We start from the raw sequence: 26,676 nt of genomic DNA, 5'->3' as shown, positions 1-26,676 counted from the left end.
GAAAGGCTAGAGAATCACAGAACCATGGAATCACTGATACTGAAATAGGATCACTGCGTCCAGCTGTGAGCCCAGCACTGCCAAGGCCACCATGAAACCATGTCCCTAAGTGCCACATCCACAGGGATTTTGAATGTCTCCAGGAGTGGTGACTCAAACACCTCCCTGGGCAGTCTGTCCCAGTGCTCGGCAGCCCTTTCAGGGAATGTTGTCCTCACATCCAATCCAAACTTCCCCTGGTGTGACCTAAGGGCATTTCCTGGCATCCTGTCACTGGTTTCTTGGAGACCAACCCCACCAGGCTGCAATCTCCTCTCATGTTGAGTTGTAAAGAGTCATTAAACTCCCAGTCCATTTTGTTTCCTCAGACAAATGCTTCTAACTTAAAATCCTAAACCCACAGCCTTGGAAACACAGCCATGGCACCAATTGCTTTAGAAAATCCTCTGTGAATGTTAGTGGGATATCTTTGTGAGTAAATAATTCAGCTTGCTTACTAGCTCTTTACCACTCACACCTAAAATTGCATGCTCTTGAGGTACATGGTTAAACTGAGTTAAATCCCTTGTAAAGAGATATTCTTCTCATAGTGAACAAAATCCCACACCAACTTGGGTTCATAGGTTAAGGTGATAACAAACAATGCACACATTATCTACCATTTCCTGTGTTTCATGTAGAAGTACAATGAATTCCTTTTAAAGATGCAGTCAGAGCAGTATGATCATCATTTTTAGGCTTTACATAAACAAGCAAAATGGTAATTTGGATGTCGTATCCACAGCAGTACTTTTTGCAAAGTGAAGGAAATTCATTAACCAGCATTACAATTTCCAGAGAAAAACAGGATTGTGGATGTGTAAAAGTAGGCACCTTACTTGCTGGAGAAAACATCCTGATTTTTCTTTGAAACTGGATAAAATACTTTAAAAAACTCATTAAGAAGAAAGGAAAAAGAAAAAAGGAAAAAGAAAAAAAAAAGCCTGTGGCTACTACTTTACAAATAATACAATACTGAGGAGTCCACTTAATTTGAGAGTAAAATTAACTACACAGGCAGCAACCATTAACATTCAGGTTTGAAATAATGGCATTTTTAGTACTGAGCCACAAATTACTTATACAAATACTGTTTTTCACAACAGAGCACAGTCTTCAAGTTCCTTGCAATTTCATAGATTTTTAATGGCACTATACAGCCATACACTACCCAAACTTACTGAAAGGGGAAAGAAATTAAAGTGCAGATACACTGTCAGCTCTGTATTGTCCATGTAATGGAATATTTAAAAAAACCACAAGCTGCTGTGGTTTTTGCTTGGTTTTATTTCAAAAGGAGTTTTCCAAAGGGACCAACAGCTAAATTGTAGAATCCTTGCCCAGGATGTCTAATATCTTAATGGTCCCTGTGAATGTGCTTTCTTACTTATTAATACAATTAGTATGTGCTCTTTGTAAGTAAAAGTGAGGGGGGGAAAAGTCCAAATTAAAGTTGTAACATACCTGAGGAAGGATAGGGCTCTTACAGTCTAGATAAATTTTAGACAGAATGTTTTCTGTGCTCATAGTTCATTTACACTACGCATTTAAGCTCTGAATGACACTCAACTTGAAAACTCATATAAATATTGCCAAGGATTTAATTTGTTGGAACATACAAGAAAAAGACATCATGGCAAAAAAATGTCAAAATGCCATGAAACATAAAGATTTTTTTGTCTTTACTGTAGCCTCAAAATACTAGCAATACTGAATTCATTGCCAAAATTGTCATCACATTCCCCACCCATAGCTCTTCCTGCTTCCGTGATCCATTGTGGTGCACTCAGTCTTGAAAGGAAAAAAATTAAACAGTACAGGCTTGATGATTTTCTATCAGAGCAAAGCTTATCTGAACTAGCAGTTCCATAGTCAGAGGCAATGGGGTGATGCTTTCTTGCTTGTGGACAACTTTATCACATGGAAAATGGCCTGAGGAAGAAAATGGTTCATTGTAAACATCTTATTACCAGATGAAAGGAAGAACATAAAGATCTAAATGTAATATCTAAACAACTGCCCCAAAGCCAGCAGCGGTGTCTAACAAGTCTGTGTTTTCTATCATCTCACATGATCATTCTGAGACATTTTAAAAGCATGAAAAACTGAAAAGAAATGAAAAGGACCTGCAGTCAACATTCTTAGAAAGCAGGTACCCTTTTCTGCCAACCAATGTGGTAAAGAATATTGGGTAACAAGCTTAGCACTTTGGTAATTTCCCTGACATTAACAGAATTTTATTTACTTATAATTGGGTTGATTTTGGCCCTCTGGTGTGTAATAAACACAGATTAACTGCAAACAGAGAACTTACTGCTGCACTGCACACAAAAAAAAGTGATTCAGGACCTCACATTCAGCAAAATAATTCACAGTGAATGGTGAATCTTTTCAGCTTCTACAATGAATAAACTGTGCTGTATCCACATGTTCAGCATGCTCTTAATTCTTCCTTAACAGGTTAGTCACCAAGTAATACTGAATGGAATGGTTTAGGTTTATCTTCTTCCCTGCATTTACAAAAAAAAAAAAAAAAATAGGTCAATTAAGACTGATACTGGATTTTTCTTGCAAAACATATTTCATTTCACACAGATGAAATGAATGCTTCTGTTCATAAGACAGAAACATTTCCCCACAATACTGGAAGATCACAAAGATGGAAGAGTAAAAAACCCCAATAAACTGGGTTTTAGTTTTTGCTCTTCAGCACTGTCCATCCCTCTTTCTCAGGGAGCCTTACAGTTTAATAATGATATTTGACCCACTATCTACCCTGTCAGTGAACATTTGTATTCTATCAACATTGGTTTTCCAGGTGATTTTTTATGCACCCTAGAATGCACATTTCCTCCTTGACTTGTTTCTCATGCACCCTTTGAGCTCAGAAATATATGCACATAAAGTTAGGCCCAACACAACTGAGGGGGAAGCTTTAGCCCCCCAACATTAATTTATTGTCATGTCAACAAAATGAACAATGAGAAAAAATACATTCACTCAGGAAGTATGTAATTAGTATGTAATATTTATTGTATGAATAGATTTAAGAGTTAATCTTTGTATTCCCTCATTTTTATTTACTTTCCAAGTTTCTCTTCAACTAAGATTAAAATATTCATCCTATGAATTTCTAATAAAAAACAGATGACAGATATAGAATGTTTTCATCTGTAAAATCATTGCTCAGACTCAGAGTGACAAACAGCAGATGTCTGACCAAATACTGTTACACATCAATCTCACCTTAATCCTACATTTCACCGATTTTTTTGTGGACCTGCACACTCCATTCACACCAGGAGATCATATTTTGGTCATTCTGTCAGCTGAGCACGGCTTTGTCTCCTCCTCCCTTGTCAGCCTGAGAGTTGATCACACAACTTTAGTGTGCTGCTACATTTTTGGGTGTTGAGTCGTGCAAAAATTCAGAGGCAAAAGCAGAGCAGCAGTTTCCATTAAAAAAAAAACAAAAACAACACAACAACACCAAACCAAACAAAAAAAATCCAATCCAAACCCCAAAACTTCACCCATTTAACCATGCTGAAGCCAATTTAGTTCTGTGGCAGTCCTGACATGACCAGCACTGGTAACCAGTGCTGGTGCTTGAATGAGTAAGGCAGAGGAGTGTCCACCAAAGCCACTCTGTCACTGCCCTCTCCAGCTGGACTCAACATTCCCTCCACCCCTCCCTTTTTCTGGGTTCAACTTCACCCCAAATTTCTCTCCCTCCCTCTCCCCACAGGGCAAAGAATAGGGAATGTGTGTTGTAGTCAGTTCATCACAGTTCTTTTTTTAACTGCAGGTATCAGAAAATACTAAATAACCTCAAAAAATATTTCCCCATGAAATTCATCAAAGAAGAGGCTCCATTTCGTTGTGTTTGTAGACAATTTTGCCATCACCTTTGGACTGGAGACATAAATTACATTCTTTTCAAAAATTCCCAGGAGTTTTCAGTGTAAGGTGATTTTTAAAAGGGTTTCAGTAAAAGCAATAGTTAATTACTTTAAGAGTCCAAACAATTCTATCTTTACATCTTGCTTTTTAAAGCTTGTAGCTTTAAACTCTAATGAGTCAGTCCCTCATACTTCTATTCTTTTCTCCTCTGTAGAGGGTAGGAAAAGTGAAAAGTGGATTTCTTGTTCTGCCCTGCCCACCGAAATGCAGGAATTGTGTATCCATGTGCAGGCACTCAGCTGGGATGGTACACACACACACCTGTAGCTCCATCTCATCCCACCCCCAGCCCTCACTCTGCCAGTCAGGACTCTGCAGAGCTCCTGAGAAGGTCTTGCTTTGTGAGGGGACTGGAGAGACAACAATCAGGTTGGTGAATTGGATTAATATCTGTTTTTTCTACCCCTGTTTGGCTGTGTTCTTCAGATGTTGCTTTTATAATACTGGGAGTTTCAGAGTGCACAATGACTGGAGTTTGTTTCTTGAGTGATGTACAACAGACATTATCTAAAAGTGTGATAAGGTAACCTAGAAAACTTTAGAAACTTAGAAACCTTTGAAAATGAGTGGACAAATTAGCTACTATATAGAACTTTATAAAGCTTGTCTATTATGTCCACAAAAAAAACCCCAAAAAACCACAGACCTCCACTCCCTTTTTTTAATTTCTAAATTCTTATTCATTTACATCAGGTAAACTTCTGAAACTCTAATTTACTGAATTACTGCCCTGACAGGAAGCTGTACAGAGCTGTGCTGCTAATCTTAATAGGGTGACGACCCCCTTATTTGTGCTTCTAATTGTCCCATCCTAGGAAAGTAAAATAGCAGATGTTGGCCCACAGCCCTTTAGACTTTTTCCTGACTTTCTGATGAGTACAGACCTACCAGATGAATTTAAGTCTTTAAGTACTTGAAGATAAGTATGTACATCCAATTTGCTACCCTATTGTGAGAGAGAACCTTATCTTTTCCTGTGGGTTTTTTTTTCCTCACCCAAGGCTTTCTTTTTCTCTTTTTCTTTTTAAGCTTTCTGGAGTCATTGTATTTGTCTTCAAAGTCTGTGATTATGGCTGCTTCCAGAGAAAAGGCTCAAGGAGGGTTCAGATTCTTTAATCTTTGCAGATGCACAGCTGCCTGTCACTAGTGGGCTTCTAGTGGTGATACTGCTATTTTGTACCTCTCATGAAAGCTTAGTTTGGGGTCTAAACTGGTTGGACAATTAATTTGGAAGTAATGAAATACTGCTGCAGTACAACATGGAGTTCTAAGCTGTGTAAACTTTTAATACGTGTATAAAACTATGTCACAATTCTCTACTGCTGCTTCTGCATTGCTGCTTTTATGATATAATCAATTGTGAAATCAGAGCCACCATTCTAGTGAAATAAATAAGGTAGGAAGGTTTTTTTGGAGATAGTGACTTAATACTGCTGCTGCATGTGAAAGTAACCATTTATTAGCTTGCCCTAGGGTACCTGCTTCAGGTTTTCCAGTGCCAAAAGCTGTGGAGACTGTCCTAAACCTGTGGGGTTTTTTTATGGACATGTACATGCTTTAATCAGTTGAATCAAAATTCAGATTTTGAAGAGAGGAGTTGAAGTTGTCATTAGCCTGCTGTAATGGAGCCTTTGTTGTTCCAGTGGGGTCCAAAGGGTCTGACACAGAGGTGCCAGTGAGAACTGGTGTGAGCTGGACAAACACCTCATGCTTTGGCCTCCTCAGCTTATGAGGCTGCTCCTTGGCTTCTCGTTGACTGCTCACAGATGAAGGTGCAGCTTCAGTAATAACTTTGTCTAATCAGGCAGTCACTGCAGTCTGGGGACAGAGGCTGTGAACTGGGCAGCCTCTCCCTCTGTGGGGGTTTATGAGGTGTGTGATTCACTGTTCATTGGTGGTTTTGCATGTCCCTTCTGCTCCTTCCTCGTCTCCTTTCAAAGGCTTCCCTTGCCTTTTCTACACTGGACCATCTATGTTTGCTGTATTTTGGGGGCATATAAAGTATGCAGCTCTGTAATGAAATGAATAATATTGAAGTGTCTGAGAATTTTAATTTCATTCTTGAGTACCTGCTCCACATAACCCTAAAAGGTTACTTGCTCTAATTATTTGAAGATGAAATTACACTGAAACACCCTGAATGCTGAGTCAGGGCCTCTTCAATTTTTTTGTATATCAGAGTTAAAGAACATAAAAACATTTCTCTAGACATCTAGGCTTCCTCATGAGGCAAGAGCACTCTTCCACACTGAGCAGTACATAAATCCTGTAAGAGATTTCCCTGTGTTATTTCAGGCATAAATCCACTTTTGGATAATTTCTTACAATGCTGATCAGCTGTGAGGCCCAGCTCTTTGTCTGCCAGATCCTGGGGAGCCCTTTGGCCTGGCCAATAATGCAGGACTTGGCCTAGAGCTTCTGCCAAATCAGTGTGCAGAATACAAAGGACAGATATAAAAGTCCAAACTCAGCAGACTTGCACTATCTTCTCATATTTTGTAAACTTCAAGAGCAAAATTATTAATGACTGTATTGAATTTTTCTACTGCATCTTGTTTCAGTTACAGATTTTTGCATGTGAAATTCTTAGATCTAGCTGCTGCCATTCTAAAGGATGAGCAACATGGAAATGTTTATGTGCTCTAGTTCAGAAAGCTGCTCAGTCACATCATGTGTTTTTTCCCTTTTTCTCAATCAGAGATTGTGTTATGTTCTGACAGTGAATGTGTTTGGGGTTTTTTTTAAATATAAATGTTAATTGATACTAAATGGTGGCACTTTAAAACAAACTTTGAGCAATTCATTAAATAAATCAACATGAGCAGTCTTCCAGATTCACAAATCCTTTAATTAAAATTTTAAAAAATCTCCTCTCTTCCAATGTAGGATGATACTGATGTCCTTTTTTTAATTCACTGTTATCTCACTAAAGTCTTTCAAAAGCTGCCTCAGAGAGACACCACACAGAATCTCACTCCAAATTTAAAAAAAATTAGATTAATTTTTGGGCTGAAAACTTACTAATTTTTTTGTGAACTCAAAACATTTCCACTAAACCTGGAATGTATTTTCCAAAACAAAGAATTTGTCCTGTTGCTGGGATGGCTCCCACTGTTGGAAATATTATTATTTATGCACTACTTAGAAGAGTTTGCAAAACTCATTTTACTTAGTATAAGTTACAGTTATATATGTAATTGTGAGAAAACTTCAATAATTACATCTCATGTGACTTCAGTTCTCTTTCCCTGGATAATGCTGTCTGTGATTTTTCTCTGGGATGTTCATGAGGGACTTCCTTTGGGGGATATCTCATCATCTTTGTGTCTGAAAGCAAGAAGTTTTATAAGCCTGCAGAGCAGAGTTCAAGCAGGCTGCTGGGAAATACTCACTGATTCAGTTTCTTTTAAATTCTTGATTTATCTCTTTAAGTGCCTGGAAAAATAATTCAGATACAAACTCTGCTTCCCTTGAGAGATGTGGATTTTTTGCTGGGTTTTCAAGTGAATTAGGAAGGCAGAAAATGGCTCATGCAAGTCAGTAACTCATTGCAGACTGGCATTGTGGTTTTTTCTTAAGATGACAAAAATGCAGTTTTCTGGAAGACAAGCTTTTGTTTGCCTAAAAGTTATGGATTGGATACGAGAATCATTTGAAGAAACTCTACATCCTGCTTAGCTGAACAGCTACTTAAACCCTTTTTGGCATCAAAGTCTGAATTTGTGTTGCTGTGAAGAGGATTAAATCTTTCAAAGGGGAAAGCAAAATCTCTAAAGAAGAAATATTGATACATCAACTTCAAATAACTTCCAGATATTCCTTCAGAACTTCTATAGAGCAGAGCATAAAGAATGCCATTAGCAATGGTATGCAACTGCAAATGGAAATACTTTTGCAGTAGCACAGTAATGGGGAAGTAATAGGAATTAATGTGGGTGAAGAAATAAGATTAGTCCTCCTAGAAAAATAAGGAAAAACAAATGGATCCCTTCAAAGCTAAGGAGAGACTATGGTAAAAGTACTGTGTTTCACTGGTGTGGTACTCCTGGAGGAAAAGCTTTCCAAAAGAAGTGTAATTTCAACATAACCTCTGAGCCCTCTGAGTCACATATTTGAGGTCCCCCTACTCTCATACTGCTCTGCAAATCTCTCTGTATGTGCAAGTCTGAGGCCATGAAACAGCTGAATAAAATGTACCTGTTTGATATCAGTAAGTGGCAAGGAAGGAGTAACCCAAGAAGAAGGCGTCTCTCAGCTGAATCAAGCTCTGGATCTAAATTTGGAGAACGGCTTGCTTGTTTCAATGGGGAAATGGGCAGTCAGTGCCAAATTGTCTTGAACTTCAGGGAAATGTAGATATTTCTCTCCTTTTAGTCATACAGTTGTAAAATTTTATGAGTGATAATATAAGAAGAATGAATAGTATAAGAACATGGAGCTTACAAGAACTGTATCAGATATTATCCTTGCCTCTAAAGGCTGACAATCCAAATTAAACTGACACAATTCATGGATAAATATCTTCAGTCGAGATTTAAGCACAGAAGTGGTTGATGGAGGTGTTTGTGTGTTTGTTGCACTGGAGTTTGATTTAGCTTTGTTTGTTTGTTTTGTTTTTATATAGCTGGAGGAAAAGTGAAGGTAAAAAAGATGGTGGGAAAAATAAAATGGGAAAAATTGGACTAATCAATTTAGTAAGTGATTCAGAAGAAGCCCAACCTTATTTCTTTCTCTGATTGTGGATTTTTGTGTTTTTTTGGGTTTTATTGTTGGTGTTGGGGTGGAGGATGAGCTGTGATCCTTTGGGGAAGGAAAAAAAGTGAGGAGCAGAAGTATCAGAAAAAAGGAGGTTGCTGGACTTCCACAGTAGATTTTCACTATAAATGCTCTAGAAACAGATAAAACTGTGACATCTCTACTTCAGCTTATTAGATGAATGGACCTCTTTATAAAAAAGAGTTGAAAGAAGTGAATCAGATTTCTGTGCATTTTTTGTTGTTCATCTCTGTCTAGCATTGATTTTGATTCAAAATATCTCTACTGTTTGGAGAGGTTATAAGATGAAACTTAAATCTTAGGTGGAATATTTTCAGTGCTGAAATCAGTGGATGACCATTTGCTGTTCTCTCATTCTGTTCAGTAGCAGGTTATTAAGGTAATTCTCTATTAAAAGTGAGTAAAATGTCTGAGAATAAGAGTAGTTGTTAATGGGCACTGAGGGCAGATGTGAGACTGACAAAGCTGGAGTTAGGAAAAGCAGGCTGGTTGCTCCCTTCATCTTTTCCCCTATTTTGAGATCTTATTGACTCTAAATCAATTATACCCACAAAGTAGCATACATTTCCCTAGAATCCTTAAAAACTCAATGGAGCATCAGCAGTGACATTGTTACAGTAATGATGAAAAGAATTATAGCTCTGTACAGGCTGCCAAATAAATGAAACTCAGTGAAAAGTAGCAGGAACAGTGGTTGATCTGTGCTTTAAAAGTTCAGTTTTCCAGTAGAAATACCTGAGAAGCACCCTATTTTTATACATTTCCTGATTCCAAAATTTGATATCTATATAACTTTTTTCCTTGTGTATGTCCTTATGGCTTTTATTGCAAGAGAATGTGTGTAAAAGCAAGACCCGCATTTCTGAATTAATGTTTTCCCTTTTTCTTTGAAATCCTTACTATTTTGAGTATCTTCAAGTGATTAAAAATAGTTTTAGATGGAAATGTAACTACCCAATGACTCAGCTACCACGACTCAATGGTATCTCTTAATTCAGTGAGTCAGAGTTCCTGCAGAGCAGCATCTCAGATGATTTCTGAAAGGACACTTGCAAAGGCAACTGTTCAGAATGTAGCTTAAAATGTTTTAGTTAATGTGTGCAGATCCTACACCAAGCCCTGTGCAGACAAGACTTACTGCTTTAATTTTGTACTCATATTCTTGTTTTGAAGAGTACTGAGGTGATTTTATTTTCCCCTTAGTATGATTTTACATTAGAAGCTTTTAGAGCTGAAATGGTGGCAAGAGCCTGAGTTTCTCTTTGCTGCTTTGTAAATATGAACTTCCAGGATTTGAATGCTCAAGTAGGTTTTTCTCAGGTAATTGAGTTGTCAAATTGACTCTCAACTATTGAAGAGTCTGTTGACAGTCTGATAGACTCTTCAACAGTCCACTGTAATGTTTGTGTTTATTTGCAACCATAGTGAAGCTAAAATAATCCTGGAAGCAATTACATTATATTTTTTGTCCAACATTTTGTGGTTTAGGTACTTTAGAGTAACTGGTTTCAGTTTTATGTTTTTCACTGCTTTTAGTAATAGGAGATATCTCATATCTGAGTTTTCTTTAGCATCAGACTGGAGAAATATTGTGTGATGAGTTTTCCAGTCAGCAGGAAAATTCATTGGTTTATTTTTGGGGAGGTTTTCTCATCCACATGAATGATTCAACAGAGAGGAAGCACAACTTTGCACCTCTCCATCTGATGGGTATCAAGTAGTACCACTGACTCACATTATCAGTGTCTTGTTAACATCTAGGGAATTCTGTGCTCCCTGCTTCCCATTCACAGAAAACCAGCAACACATTCTTGGTCCTAAAAGCATCCTTTGTAGTCAGGGACACAAATAGGAAATGAAATAGGGAATAGTATATTCAGATTGCACAAGAGAACATGGTGACTTCACTCACTCTGGCAGGAATATTGAAATGAACTCTTTAGGAGGTGAGCTCTATTGCTGGTAAAAGGACGATCTTGTAACCTTCTAAGATTATGCCTCAGAGTACATGCTTAGAATTCTAAACATCACAGACTTCTCTAAACAGATCAAAATTCTTAAATGTGCCTAAAAGAGTTATTAGGGCGTTTTTAGACACTCCTGACTGAAGGTTAGTTTTGCACAACACATGTAATTTAAACAACAGTCTCCTGCTATTCCTAAAAGTAGAGATTGCCTTGATTAAACAAGAACATGCACTCAGTCCCTTCAGCTTCCCATCTTTCACTGAGGACTGGGATTTAAGGAGCAGAACATCTTTTTCAGGCTTCATTTTTAAAAGCTTTTTTGAACTTTACTAGACCTGTTTTTCAAATTCTGTGTCAAAAGACCTGAGGATTGTGAGGCCTTTAAGGAAAAGCCAGCCTAGCTTAACCCCTTGTGAGACTGCAAGGAGTAATTAAACATAAAGATGCTGAGGGAATCATCCTTCCTTTCAGTTTGATTGACACTGTAGGTACTGGGACCTGACTCTGCTCAGTTTCCCATTGAGAGAGCATCAGAAAATTCTTTAAAAAAAATAGGAATATTTTTGCTCCAAGCAGCTAGGAGATGGGTTTTGTCAGCTGTGAGAACATAAAAAAAGGAGTGGGGAAGGGGGGAAAGCAGCTTCATCTCTCCTCATCTTCTTTTTCAGTCGTTTCTAAGTAGTGCTTATAGTAGAGTCCCTGAGTTACTTAAAGGTGCAGCCTGAATTACACTGAAAGTGAATGGTCCAAGGCTCTTGGTTTCCCCATTACCTCTAGATGTGACTGACTCAGTCTTTAAATTTTAATGCTGCCAAGAGGGGTTTTATTTTTATGTTGGCTACAGCCAGCTCTGCTGTCTGTTGCTGTTCTGAATTTGGCAGTTTATTCAGTTAAGCAAATGATGCTCCCACTGTCATCAGAGACAGGTTCTTTTAGGTAAATAAAAACAAAAACTTGAGGTTTTCTCCCTGCAGCCTAGGAGTTCCAGCAGTGCTTTAAGCCTAGCTAGCAGATCTGAATTGCTAAGCAAGGCTCAGGAGAGGCAGGTGTTTTCCTTCAGTCAGAGCTTCTACAAACATGAAGCTTCTCTTGAAGCAACTTTCTTTGAGCATGTCTGTTTGGGGGTGGGAGACTAGAGAAAATGTCCTGGAGTGCCTTTGAGCAGTAATAAACTCCTTATCCCTGAGTCCTAATGCCCTGACTAGAAAGAGTTGGTCTGTCTGATCTGCAGCTCTCCTGACAGACAGAAAGAAGAGGAAACACATTACAGGAATCACTGTTGTTTTACAAGAAGCAAACAGGACAGCAGTGATTGTGACTACAATATAGCACCTCTAAAATGCACCTCTAGGTGTCCATTTTCTTGGGTATTTCCAAGTTTAGTTAAGTGTATGCTGGTATTTGCAAAGACAGCATTAAGTTCTTCTCACTTCGTCTCTTCCCTTTGCAGTGTCACGCACTTAAATAAAATCCATTTCAGTCATGATCTATCAGGGATGCCAGCAAGAGATGTGAAGGCAGCAGACACTGCTGTTTGTATGGCTGGAGCTTTGGATCCCATTTGAAGAATTAGAAGAAAGGGGAAGGCAGTGGATTTTTGAGAACAAGAACTCCAACTCCTGCTTTTCTGTTAAAAAAGAAGCCTTTTAGCCAAAGGTTTTCTGTTTACTGTTTAACCTGAGGGATTTGAATTTTCATGCACTTCTAAACTCTGCGTGCAGTCCCACTGACTTGCTGACACATGCAGTTGTAGCTAGCAAAGAAAAAGCTTAAAGATACAAACATACAACCGACTAAAGCTTTTTAACAACATAAGGCTCATCCTGATAAGGGGAAAAGTATTTTGTAGTTTCTTTACACACAGTCTGAATTAACATTTTTATGGCTGGAGAATTCATGAACTTTTAATTCTTGAACTGAAATATTATTAGTGCTTTAACAGTGTTATGGTGGTATTTTGGTTAATTATTAGATAGAATGGTTTTGGTCCAGTGTAGTGACTGTAGTTAAAGATAATGTGGAATGAGCTCTGAGAAAACAGATGCTCAGCCTGTGGGTTAAAGAAAAAATTGAAGGGTTGATTTGTGAGTTGTTTTGTTTATTGTTTCTCTGTTAACTTCCTTTTTCTAAACACAAGAGGGTGTGTGAGGAGGGCAACCAAGAGCAACTGCCTCTGGCTTGAAAAAGTCTTGACATTTCCAGAGCTCAACACGCTTCAGGAAGGTGCACACTGCAAGGATTGCTGGGGAGAGCAAACAGGCAAAATAGTGCAAATGAAGTACCAGCGCCAGGGATGATGCTAATTTTAAAAGAATGTCAAGGTTGTGTCATATTGTCTTACTAAAAGTAGCACTTGTCAAAATAGCAGGGTAATAGGACAGAAAGAGGAAGTGAAATGTATAAAGATGTGGGGCAAAACCACATGGATGAAATAGCTTGTTACAGACTTTTCCCTCCCTTCCAGATTGTGGCATGAAGATTTTTGTGATTTTTCCATCTGTCGTAGCATCAGTAGTGGAACGTAACTGGGTGTTAATTATTGATAACTGTACAGAGGTAGATTGTTCCTATTTGCATTCCAAAAGCACAGCTGGGATCTACCTCTTCTTTCTTAACTTCATGCTTTGGAAGTTTGGCAGGAAAACATAATTAAATATGCATTATAATACCAATCAGAGTACTATGGGAAGAGTTTGGGGGTTTTTTTGTTTGTTTTAAAAGAAAATCTGAACCATGGAGTTGATGTAGTCCAATAAGCTGTAAAAGTTAGAATGAGAATAGTTAAAGGCAAGAAAGAATATGTGCTTGCTAATTTGATAGCCAGTGTGACAGGAGTTTGTTCTAGCACAAGTTCATCAGTGACTTTTCTCTGAACTGCCTTGCATGGCATTTCTTAACAGATTACTGATATTCTGCATATTTAACACCAACCAAAAATACTACAATGACTTTACTGCTCTTAAATAGAGGGAAATAAACTGCTGATGTATAGCCCTTGGAACATTCTATAAGAGCATTTGATATCCACAGTGAGAAGCTGCATTTGAAGTAATATGCACTTAAAATCAAATACAGTAGGAATTCAGATGAATGAAGGCAACAGTTGAAAATGATATGTAGCTCAACATGAGCATGTTCTCTAATTTGAAAATGTTTTATTAGGAATAGTGGGAGAGTAAAGCTCTGTGTGGGATGTGGCATATGTCTTTATTGAGATGAAGTTAAATTAAGCTGTCAGGATTGTGAAATAACATCGTTCCCCTAGATATGTGTAAGTGTGTGTATAATGTAAGCTGGTGATTTGCCCAGTGGAGACCTTCACCCTCTGCACAGAGCAATGAGAACAATTTTTTTGCTGAGGCTGCCTTTATCTCCAGAGGGAAGGGGCTGGCTGGGCAGAGGGAGCTGAGGAGAAAGGGTTTGCATTTAGGTCAGCAATGCTCTGGGGTGCAGAGCTGAGTTCAGGGAGGGGAAGCAGGGTCAGCTGGACAGAATCCTCAGGGGTCTAAGAAAATGCTGCTGCTGTGTGGACAACCTATCGCTGTTAAGTGCTCTGAGTTTGGAAGATCTCAGCATTTTTGTACTTAACAAATGGAATTAAAATGAACAAAAAAACCAGCAAAAAACCCCAACAAAACACTCTGAAAATGTCATGTTAGTTCAAATATGGGTTTGAGCTGCGGCAGCAAACTTTAGGCTGGCTCTAATGCAATCTGCATTAAGAGCAGAGTTATCATTCCTTTGGGCTGGCACATGACTGGAATGAAACTCCCTTCTCCTCTACAGTGGTGTCCTTTGCCCCAGGGTCCCCCTGCCCAGAACTGCAAAGTTGAGCCCAGCTATCAGAGCGATTGATCAAAATGTGGAACTGATCTCTGAGAACCCTTATCTCTTCAGCTTACATGGGAAATTGGTGTAATTAATGGCACAGCAGCACTGCAGAACCAAGGGCTGGTCTAAGGCAATGACAAGAGGATCTGTGCATGTGCAGTTTGTGAAATCTCAGTTTATGTGGTGGAGATCACTGTTATGATTTTGGGGTTGTGTTACTCATTTGGGACACATAAAACCTACACTGATCAGAACAGCTCTGTTTCATGTGATTGAGACTAATTTTGGCTTGGTTTATATTTTCAAAATTATGGCAAGTGTGCTTGGAGGGTCAAAAAGCTGCCCCGGATGTGATGTGAGAGGCTGAAATTATAATTTCTTTCAAGTGTAAGAGAGGAAAATCAAACTGTCAGTGGAACTGAGACCCATTGCTTATGTTCTAGAGTGAAACTCCTGACAGATTATAATGTTGTCTTTTATACATGGTCTTTTCTTGTGCTGTGCAGAGTTAGTAAAGGAAAAGCAGTGTTTTAGAACTGGGCTACCACAGTGGTAGCAATGAATGGTGTTCCTTGGTTCACATGTAGGCACTTAGCTGCTTTGCTTGACTCCCTTGTTTACATCTACTTTCCTTTATTGACTGCAAAGCATAACTTATTTCACTCTAAGGTGTGCTTATAAAATACAGCAGATGGGTTCCCCATCAGAAGTGCATGCAGAAAGCTAAATTAAGTTATTTATGTCCTGTTTATAAATTGTTAAAATGCACATTATTTTCATCTTGGCCGGGGTACATTTACTTTTTGTTAGACTGGCTTGGTTTTTTGTTCTTCACTGGAAGCACTATCAGGTCAATAAAAAACAAGTCTCCAGATCTGAACAGCTTTTAGTGAATTTTGAATTTTTGAATTTCCAATCCTCCCTGAGAAGCAAATCTTTCAGGTTCCTTAAAGACATGCAGTAATGTTCAGTGAGAGAGTTTATCTTGTCATGTTTGTGCTGTTGTACAGTGTTGCAGCAGTTTGATTTATTAATCTAATTGCTTACTGAGTTGGGATCCAGGTTTTATTTGGCTCTTGCAGTAAGCTGTGAGTAACAATTCCTGAAGCGTTAAAAATCCCCCAGCCAAAAGAACACACCTTTGTTTGGAGCTATCAGCATTCCAAGCTGCTCCAGCAGGGAATGGCAGGATTCCTTGTGTGGTGGTGGTGGTGTGAGGCACATCCAGGGGCAGAAGCAGCACAGGTCCCTCCCAGAGCCCCCAGCTGTGGGATGCAGAGCTGTGTTGGTGATGGTGAAGGTTAAACAAGCAGGGTGAGTTGTCGTGTTCCAGTAGAACACAGCTCCTGCCAAGCTGGCTTCCAATTACAGCTTGGGAAAACAGCTTGGTGCCTGTTCTATCCTTACAGCTTCAAAACTCTGCTTTGGTTTGTGTGGCAGTGTATGATTAAGGGGGTTTTTGGTTTGTAATTTTATAAAAAAAATAACAACAACAAAATGTGGTGTGACATAAAATATTCTGGAGATGCTTTTGATTCCCTATGCTAATGCAACCTCCAGTTTTAAAACAACTGTTTAAATATCCTGTGATGATATCTAGAACTGTGGCGTTGTCTAGAAACTTCAGAAATTAAGAAGACAGAGAAAGCTATGGTGGAAATTATCAGGGGAGAAATATGGCCTAAATATATGGCAAAGGTTTTTCCTGAAGCATAGGATCAATTTCAACAATTGACACTAAAATAGGGTTTACACCTTGATGTAGCAAAAGTGATTTCCTTTCTCTTCATAATTTCATAGAATATGAGAAGTTTGTTTTATAAAACATGAGCCATATTTGCTGGGGTTTTTTGAACCAGGTGTTCCTCAAGATTCCCATATCCATACTGATGGTGGCTACTTAAACATCTTGGAAAAGGCTGAATTTCAAGCACTGAGTTTTCTAAGTAACTTTAGAGTTTGAGTACTGAGATTTGTAATCTAGTGAATAATTTTGTTTATATTAAATATATATTTATTTATTTTAATGGAGTATAGATTTCATATCCAACAAGATTAAAAATTAGGTCAAACAACAAAAAACTCAAGCCAGGTGCAAACATTGGCACAGAATCAGATTAGTCTGTGGATTCTTCAGTCTGACTTCAAATAGTATAGAAACTTTGGCATTGACAATGTTCTTAATTTTTCCTGTAACACCATACTCCATAAACCAAAATTCCTGCCCTAATCTATGTACTGGGTCTCCATTAGTACACGTGGTGAGCCTGAGGGCCACATTCCTGTGCACTGTGTATCCTTGCAGTCCTGTGCAGCCTGTATTTCTTTGGATCTGACAGAGGAAAGCTCACTTTCTGTGGAGCACCTCTGATGAGGAGATGAGGTGCTGAAGTGGGTGCTATATTGATTTACCCTGCTGTAGCACATCAGCAGTGACTCTCAGTGTTTAGAGCTGGAACAGCTCCAGCAGCTAAGGCCTGCAGAGCTGTAAAGACTGAGCCTTGACTGAAGATTTTGACAGGCCCATCATTCAGAGGAGGAAAATGGACACTGGCAGGTTTAGGCTGGGGTAGAATTACCTCTCTTCACAGCAGCTGGCACTGGGCTGCATTTTGGATTTGCAATGAAAAGAGAGTTGGTGGCACAGAGTGTTTTGGTTGCTGCTGAGCAGTATCAAGGCGTTTTGTGCCTCTCACCCCACCAGTGAGGAAGATGGGGTGCACAGGAGGCTGGGAGGAGGCACAGCAGGGACAGCTGGCCCCTGACCCAAGGGACACCCCACACATGTGAGGTCATGCTTGGTGTGCAAAGCTGGGGGAAGGAGGAGGAGGGCAGGCAGGGGACGCTCAGAGTGATGGAGTTTGATTTCCCAAGTCACTGCTGCCTGATGGAGCCCTGCCTTCCTGGAGATGGCTGCCCATGGGAAGCCAGGAATTAATTCCTTGCTTTGCTTTGCTCAGCTGCACTGCTTTTTCTTTGCTCATTAAACCATCTTTACCTCAGCCCATGAGTTCACCCACTTTTGCTTCTCTCTCCCATCCCAGCATGGTGGAGTGAGTGAGCAGCTGTGTGGGGCTTGGTTTCCAGCTGGAATTAAACCATGGAAACACTTTTTAAATTCTGACACTACAATAAAACTGCCAGCTTAAGCAATGAAGAGGATCATGCCTTGTCAATCTTGTAAAAGCATTCACTCTGGTAGACAAATCTGTGGCTGTACCAGTTTAGATCCAATTTTCTTATGGAGCTGTGGATTTTTGTTGTCTAATTTTATGACACTTAAAAGGGAAAGGAGGACAATAAGAAGGGTGTTCAGTATGTAAGAAATGGAAATGGGTTTACCTTGATTTTTCTTGGGCCACTGCCAACTTTCCCAGGAGCTGCACTCAGGTAAAGAGCACAAAACGTCTCTAACCTACTTACCCCCTCACACATACAGCCGGGAAAGAAATGGTCTTCCCATTTCAGGAGACAAAATTGAAACTTCTTTTCTTTCCCCTTTTGTCCTTCCCCCCTCCTGGCAATGCTGGAAGCTTAAAAATTCACAGCTGAGATCCACAGTATTTCTTTTCAAATTTGAAAGGCTTTTCAGTTAATAATTTCTGTCAGGCACTAAGAGCTGTACAGAGCTCAGCAGCAACAGACAGAAGTAGCTATAGTTCATGTTTCCTTTGTACTTCCTTATCTATGAGTAGAATAACGGAGCAGTTTCTTGGTAAGTTAAAAATGGGCTTTTTGTGCTACTGTTATTCAGAAATGGGCAACCACAAAAAGCTGTCCATTTTTGGTCTCTCAGACAAGGGTATCCACATGACTGGGGAAGGTTTTAGGAAAAGAGAAATTCTTCTCAGCCCCTTGCCTCTGAAATATACTTAACCCCACAGTTTCTCATTTTCTCTGTCTAAGGAACATGCAGAATTACAAAACGATTTTTAAATCCCTGGACCCTTACAGAGCACCCCGTTTGCTCCATGTGTGATGCAGAGGGCTTTGCACTTGCCTGTACACTTCATACTCTTTCTGTGTTCTAGATATTCTGGGTTTGATTGAGGTATTGATTGCCAGCTGATCAAAGCCTCAGCTGCTAGTTAACCCCATCACCTGTGAAACACTAAATTAAATAGAAAATCTGCCAAGGGCTTACAAAGCCTTTTACTACTCTTCTCAAGGAAATACTTGAATGTGCAGCTAAATTTGTCAGCTTATAGGATGTATTGAATTTGCTTATGCCATTTCCTACATATTCAGTCTATTGAAAGATGAGGAATGTTTTCTCCCAGTGGGTGTGAGGATGTGTTATTTAGTTTAATCTTTATAGTGTGGTTGTGCCTTTCTGCAAAAAGAGAGGGACTGTCAGGAAAATTCAGTGATGGAGTATATTTGTTTTTTATCTGCTTCTGAAATTAACATAGAAAATAATCTTGAGTGAATTGCCCCAAGTATAACATCCCTCTATAGACCTGTCTGAAACGAAATTTTATCATGAGTTTGGTGAAAGATGAAAATAAAGAGGAGGAGAGAGTGACTGGCTTGGCTGATCAAAGTGTATCAGCTCATAAATAAGGAATGTAACAGGTTTTGAAGATCTGAGCTTGTAGCTCAAGCCCCTGGGAAGGCTGGGCTGCCACAGCTGGCACATCTCACATAATAAACTGGCTTGGCAAGGGCCCTGTTTTACAACAAATTAAATACTTGCAGCACAATTAAGTTCTCTATTTTGGGACTTAATTTTGAAAGATACATTAGCTGTCATGTGTCTTTGCCTATCAACCTTCTGGCATGTACATTCAAGCTCTGTTTTCTCCTTTTTTAATGCAGAAAGGCAGATATGGAAGAAAATTCTATACTGCCTCAATGATTATGTATTTTATTTTTGTTCTTTTTAATGCAAGAGCAGTGATCTTATGTCAAACTCAAGTCTATTGTGCAGTTACTAATATTTTTCTTTTCATGCAGCTCAGAATCAATCACCATACCCTTTTGTCCTACCTCTTTCTTAAGCCATATTCTGTGTTAAAATTCTATCCTTGTCACCAGAATGTGTTCACAGGTTTTCCATTGGTCATTGAGCATGGAAATTCAGAACTGGGAGGTTTGATTTGGGTTGAGTTTTTGGGTTTTGTTGTGTTTTTTTGCTTGGTTTGTTTTGGTTTACTTTGGTACTGTTGACTTGTGTTTTGTTCTTCCAAATAAAACACAAGCAGTGTTATTAGACACTTAACGGCTGAGAACAAAATGGTTGCTCTTTCTGATTACTGGAAGAGTGCTAAAATATGAAGATACTGAACAGAGAAAATAAGAGATTTAAAGTAATACTTGTTCAGCTAGTGCATTTCAAGGAGTTCAGGAGGTGAGAGAGAAGGGTGAGGAAAAGGGCCACATCTATTAGCATTTTAGCAAACTGTAATTGAGTTCCCTAAAGGGGTCATTTATTTATTTAAAGTGGTTAAAATTTTCAGTAATTGGTAATGACTTCAGATTTTCTTTTGAAAATTTGGCCACTTTGCTTCCCAGGTTTGGGGTAGGTGATAAATGCTGGAGTTTTATGGAAAGTTTGAGAATGAAGGAACCTTTAAAATGTGCTCTGTGACACCCTGGTGCAGACTGTCTAAAGGTTTTCTCAAATCCAGGGTCGTTTTTAGTATTGGTGGTGGTGTAGACAGTTGTTAGCATTTTTCTTATTTTTGTAGTTCTTAAAATGAAGCAATTTTAGAGCCTTAACTTCATGTACATCAAGAAAGAAGCACTGGAGAGGTTTCCTACATTTGTACCTAATCTGTCTGACTTTTGGAGCTATTTGAAATGTTGATGACCCCACTCAGCAGCACTCTGTAAATATCAATTAGTGCTTGCTGAAATGGCACAGGTTTCTCCAGAACTCTTCAAAAGTCAGCATTCATTTAGAGCACAGGATCATCCTGAAAAGTAGCTTTCCATCAAGATGAGTTTTCTTATTTCTGTATAAGAAATTGTATCTTATTTCTGGAATTCCAAAGTTCAAACTATTCTTTTCTGATTTCCTAAAGACTATGCATGAGTGACTCCAGCTATAGGATTTTGCAGTTCATCAGAAAGAACAGTTGAATTGCTTTCAGCTGAAGATCAAAAAAGAAAAAATCTGCTTCAAAGATGATGAGGATTTTCCTTTTTCAGTATTCTGTAGCAAGTTCTTTTCTTCTACATCCAGCACTGGAGATATTTGAGTGCCTTGGTACTGCTCTTAGCTCTGTGTGTGCTTTTTAGAATCTTTATTGTTTTCAATATAAAACACTTTTTCTTCTCAAGCTTTTGGGAGGAGGTATGACTGTTTATACCCCGAAAAATGTGAACATTAATAAGACAGGCTGGCCTGTGGCATATAGAGGTTGTTGATTATTAATTGACAAGGAAAACTATTAATCAACAGAATTCCTTAAACACCATTATGAAGCTTTACCTTGGGATTACATAGCCACTGGTATGAGATCAAGGTCTGAGGATAGTAGACTCTCATAAAGTGCTAAGAATAGAAGAAGGCACATCAAACCTAAATTCTATATTTTAAAATATTTAAAATATAAATTCAGGGAATTAGTTAGGAAATCCAATATAAAGAATGGGTTGTAAGTGTCAGTAGCAAAAATATTCCTGTAAGATGCAGATTTTCTAAAACATGTTCAGCAACTTTGCATTCTTCATCCTTCATAGGCTGATGCACAATTCAAATGCTGCTATCAACCCAAAGCCTCAAAACTCCAAGCACTTTCTAGAATCTGTGTTTATTCAGGCCAGGGAGAGATTCCCTGCTGGGCCAAGCACTCGTACCCTGACCTAGATGGGTACAGGATTGACTCAGGGCTCACAGAAAGATGATGAATGTTTTAATTTGATGCCCAAACCATCTGCAGCACTGAACAGGGAAAAAACCCAAATTGCTGCATTCTGAAACAGATGGGGGAAGTGACACCTTTGAATACCTGAACTTTAAAGTTTATACCCTGTGTGGTTTAAAGTTTATCCAGTGTGCTGAGGGAGCTGGGATTGTTCCATGTATTGTCTCCCATCTGTGACATGGTGCAAAGAGCAGCACTGGCTTCTCAAACAGGTCATGGACCCTCTGAACTAGAGGCATGAGGAGAGGAACTTTTGTGTCTGTCTGGAGTTCAGGCTGGGTCTGACTCTCTTATTATCTCTGACAAACTTGGTGAGTGACCTTGGGCAAGGTATTTTCATAATCCTCCCTTTGTTGTTTTCTTATTCATTCTTTTTTCTTCTTCTTTTTTTACTTTATTATTTTGAGTGGGTTGATTTTTTTGGGTTTGTGGCTTTTTTGGGTATTTGTCAAGATGATCCTTGTCAAGTACATTGGTGATTAGGTCATGGAGGAGAGGGAGACTTTCCAGTGGAAGGCACACACAGATTCTCACCTGAAATGCTGCAGGACAGGGTTATCATCATCATTATTTGAGGGTGTTTTGCTGAGGCCTTGGTACTCAGAGCAGCACACAGAGTAAAATAAGTCTTCTTTTTGCACTGGGTGTTGCAAACTGTTATCTCCACTGCCTTGGAGGTGCCTCTCTCTCCTGTCTTTCATAAGCTGTCAAAAAGAAAATGAAACTCCCAGCCTGAAGGAAGAGAAATGCTGAAGGAAAGCAAAGTGTTTGCTCTTCATATCAAGCTGTGTCCTATCACAGGCAGGCTCAGAGCTGTCTGTGCTGCTGTCTGCAGCCACCAGCAGGGAGGTTCCTCTGCAGCAAGCTCTGGCAGACACCAAATTGCCCAAGGCCCCAGAGCTGCAGGAGGATCTGGAGTTTTGCAGCTGTTCAGGGAGGCAGGAGGTTCTCAGGACCTGTAGTTTGGAAGTCCTTGTACAGTTTCCATTATTGCTGTTGAATTGTCTCTTGAGTATAATATAATGCTTTTCCCTTGATGCCTTTCCAGTGTATTTATTTGTTTAACTGTGGTGCTCCCTGGATGCAGAAAGCTTTTCCCACAGGTTTTTTTTTCTTCTTTCCATTATTTCCTTCCTTTTACAAATGTACAGTCCACCCACAAGGCTTAGAATTTATTTATAAAAAAGAATTTTCACATTCTGTTGTTGTTCACAAAAAGAATGTTCACATTCTGAACCTGTCTTACATACTAATGAGGGACATTTTTTGGAATAAATGGTAAAAATGTGCCTCAGAAGACAAGGGAAGAAAGCTGATACCCTCTCTTAGTGTTGTGGGGAGGGTGACTGTTTTGAACTGCTTGTCTTCTTCCTTTTTGCCCTCCTGTCAGCCTCCCTTCTGAGCACTGCTCGCTTCAGATCAGGAAAGTTGTATTTACATCTTGCTTTAATAGCACAGGTAATTAAACCCCTGCATTTCCAGCCTTCCCTGTTCAGACCCCATTAATTTAGGGAATGAGTTGCATAGAAAATCCATCATAAACTTTCAGTGGTTAAAAAAAGGAGGTGGGGGCACTGTTTATTAACAAAGTAAATTGGAGGTGAGTAGGCTATTTGTTTTGTTCCATGTCTCAGATGAAAATAATTGGCTCATTAATCACAACATCAGCTTGGTCATTGTAGGAAGGTCAGGCTAAAGTATGAATAGAAACAAAGCACAGGATTTTAAAATTTATAAAACAAACACTAAGAATGCCAGCGAAAGGAACTTCATTAATAAACCCTTGACATCTTGTCACTTTATATAAGCAAAAATTTAGGATAAAGTGTATTTCATGTGTCTTTGGCCCCCAGTTCTTTTAGAATTACACACTGAAAACATGTATGTATTTATATATACACACATATATATTCACACAGCAGCATGAAAGTTGAGGTTGATTTATTTCCTTCAGATTTTTCTGGCTAAGAGCTCTTTTGGCTTTGCTAGATTTTCATGTGTCCACCATTTCTTTCCCAACCTCTGAATGCCACTAGGGAGTTATTGCTAAAGCACGGAGAAGGCCCAACAGAAACCCTGGGATCCTTCCACTCTGTAGGGTCTCCTGATGTTTCAGATGTCATCATTCCCTGTGGTCAGAAGGATTTTATTTTAGTCTCAGCTTTGAAATGGCTAATTTTAATTTTTATTGTCTTATTTTTTAATTTATTATGAAATAGCAAGTATCAAATACTTGGGGAAATCTCATCTGAATATCTAGGAGGCAGAGAAGTTGTACCGATGAATAGCTTTCCATATCATGTTTAAAAATCATGTTTTAAATTTAGGAGGCTGGGGATGGCAGTGTCATCTGTCTGTCTCCTTGCTGCTGGGTCTCATCTTCCTGTGTTTTCTCCCCTGGATATCCACCACGTATTATCCTGTGATGTGGTCTCCAGAGCAACACAAACCCCAGGACTGCAGCACCACAGATCCCCAACTACAGCAGATCTCACTTTTGCTTGCTGCTGTTTTGGGGTAAGCTCGGTACCTTTCTGTCCAGTGGCATTTATTTTCAAAGGATGGCTGCAGACATTCACACTGTGTTAGCATGCACTAAGCCAGGATGACATCCCAGTTCTGCTAAAAATGTAGGATTTTTTAGTAGACAGATTTTTTCCAGTACACGAGGTTTTTACCTTTTGTACTAAATTAGATGTTCTGGGAACACTCATGCCACACCTCAACCAAACATTGCCTTGAGGTGTAGACAAAAAAAGGGATGTTTCTCCTAAATTACCACACATGTGCAATTATCTGTCATGAGAACAGATACATATGATTAAAACCCTACAATTTTTACATTCAATGGATTATGACTATTTCTAAAAAGTTCTGGAAACACTCAGTTAAATCATCATTTGATTCTTCTTAAGCTGTGAGTGAAGTCCATCTCTGATTTTTTTTATCTGCATAAAAGATTATTAACTAAAGTTTTAAGGCTTGGTGGTTCTTAGACCCCCATGGATGCAGGCTTAAATTCATCATGCAACTCCTAGTGAGGTGCCCCAGAGAATGTGCTTAAAACCTGTGCATACTGATGGATTCACAACTTTTTACTCAATTGAGAATAAGCTCTAATCTGGCTATTTTTTGATAGAGATGCCCTGAAATAAAGTCCAGAGAATTCAAAGATGAAGAGAGCAGTTGTGGTCTGCTTATGGAGCAGCAGTGCCTATACTCTGCTGTTAAACACTGCTCCTTGAGATTCCTCTAGCAAAATCTAAATGAAAGTTTAAGTGTCCTATTTTGTCTATTCCTATTGAATTTATAGGGGGAAAAAACTGCATAAAAAGCTATTTGTGCCCTATACGAAATAGTGCTGTTTTTCATGAATCCCATCAAATTAATTTATTGCACTATACCTGCTATTCTTTATCTGGAAACTAAAGAGAAAAAAATTGATAACTTGATTGTACTGCATATCTGCACAGGATAATTCTTTACACTGTACTAGAGTAATTCTTTCCACTGTATTTGAAATTAGTGAGCCCAGTCATAGACGATAGTGGCCAACTGGTGACACATTTATGCTGCCTGAGGGGCTAAGAAGGTGATACAATACAGAAGAAGACAGATGTGGGGTGTTCCTGTGATTATTCCATTGATTTGATCAGTCATTAGTGCAGCTGGAGAGTTTTGGACATGTCAAAAAGCAGGTGGAGGATGATGCTGAAGGGTGGAAGGCTCACCTCTGTGTGAAGGGCACAGAGCACCAGGGTGACAATCAGGGGTTTTGTATGCTGAGCCTTCAAAGAGCTCCACGGGTGAGCCATTTTTTCCCAAAGGCTGAAAGGCAAATTTTAGTATCTGATTCATAGGCAAATTGAGAGAGAATGGTGGCATGGGATGAGGAGAGGGGATGTGGGGATTTTGTGAATAGTGGTGATGATAGAATTCTTGGGTGACACGGCAGCTCTAGAGCGTGGGATGAGGAGCTCTGCTAAATGGGAAGGGGAATATGTTCACACTTGACACTCTTTTCCTCAGGGAGGATGAGAAAGGCCAAAAGTAGGGCATGTGCCATGAACTGCCCCCTGCAAGTGCACACACAGAGATGTTTTTCCTGGAAAAGGGCAGGAACTGGGTTGTTCCTCTGTCAGCTGCAGCAAGCAGCTCCAGCAAAGAGCTGACTTCTCTGCTGTGTGTCCCTTTTCTCTCCTCTTCCACTAGAGCCCAGAGGTTTATTCCTGATGTGGGAAATGCTCTTCACTGGTTGGAATGTCAGGCTTCAGTTCTCTGTTCTTTCAGCTCTCTCCAGTTCTCCTGGATGAACCAAGCTTAATGTGTGCTGGGACAAATCAGCTACTCATGGATTCTTGTTACATCTGGAAGGACAATAATTTGTTTGCCTTACTCCACTCTTCCTTTCATTTTTGTTCTCATGTTTCTCACTTTCCTATTATCTTTTCTCTCAAACACATCCCAAACACACCTGGTGAGGGCCTTGCATGTCCTAAAGTTCATCTGCTCTTGCCTATGGCATGTTTTAGACAAGGAAATATTGCCTCTTCCTTTGCTAAGGAGGAAATAAAACTCACAGAGACAGAATTGGGTCTAGTGTACCATTTACTCAGAAAAAAAAAAAAAAAAAAACAAACCAAAGAGCAGACAGGAGATGAGAGCCAAGAAATCAGGGCAATTTACCCTTCACTTGGGAAAGGTAAATTAGAAGCCTGTTTTTGAAATTGCTTAGTACCTATAGCCTCTCATTTAGCAATGACTAAGACTTTAAAATCTGTCTACCAAAAATCAAAGATTTCTTTTTAAATATAACTGTGAATTTCACTAACAGGGAAATTGTGGAATTTTCCAAGCTTGATGACTGTTTTGGAAGTCATTGCAGTGGATTTCCAACCTTGTGGAGAGGAGGAATATGCAGCCTCCTCAAGTAAAACGCATGTGAAATCAACATAAATTCTGCTCAAGCTGAGCTTGTAAGAGGATTTTCTAATTCAGCTATGACAAGGCTGGCAAAATTGGGTCAGGCCAAAGCTTATTGTTAATTCTTCATGGGGTTTTTTGGGGTTTTTTAATGCATCCATCTGCGTTACTTAGAACACTCAGTTCTGTTCTTCAAATTAGAACCTAAATAAGGATAAAATTTTGCATGGTAGAAAAGTACTGGTTTTGTTTTCCTCCTCTCTTCTCTTTTTTAAGAACAGCTTATAGGTCTGGTAATCTGAGAT

The sequence above is a fragment of the Prinia subflava genome, chromosome 5 (assembly GCF_021018805.1).
Source record: "Prinia subflava isolate CZ2003 ecotype Zambia chromosome 5, Cam_Psub_1.2, whole genome shotgun sequence".
Classification (NCBI taxonomy): domain Eukaryota; kingdom Metazoa; phylum Chordata; class Aves; order Passeriformes; family Cisticolidae; genus Prinia; species Prinia subflava.
The sequence above is the reverse complement of the archived record's forward strand: the minus strand, read 5'-3'. Positions refer to the sequence as shown.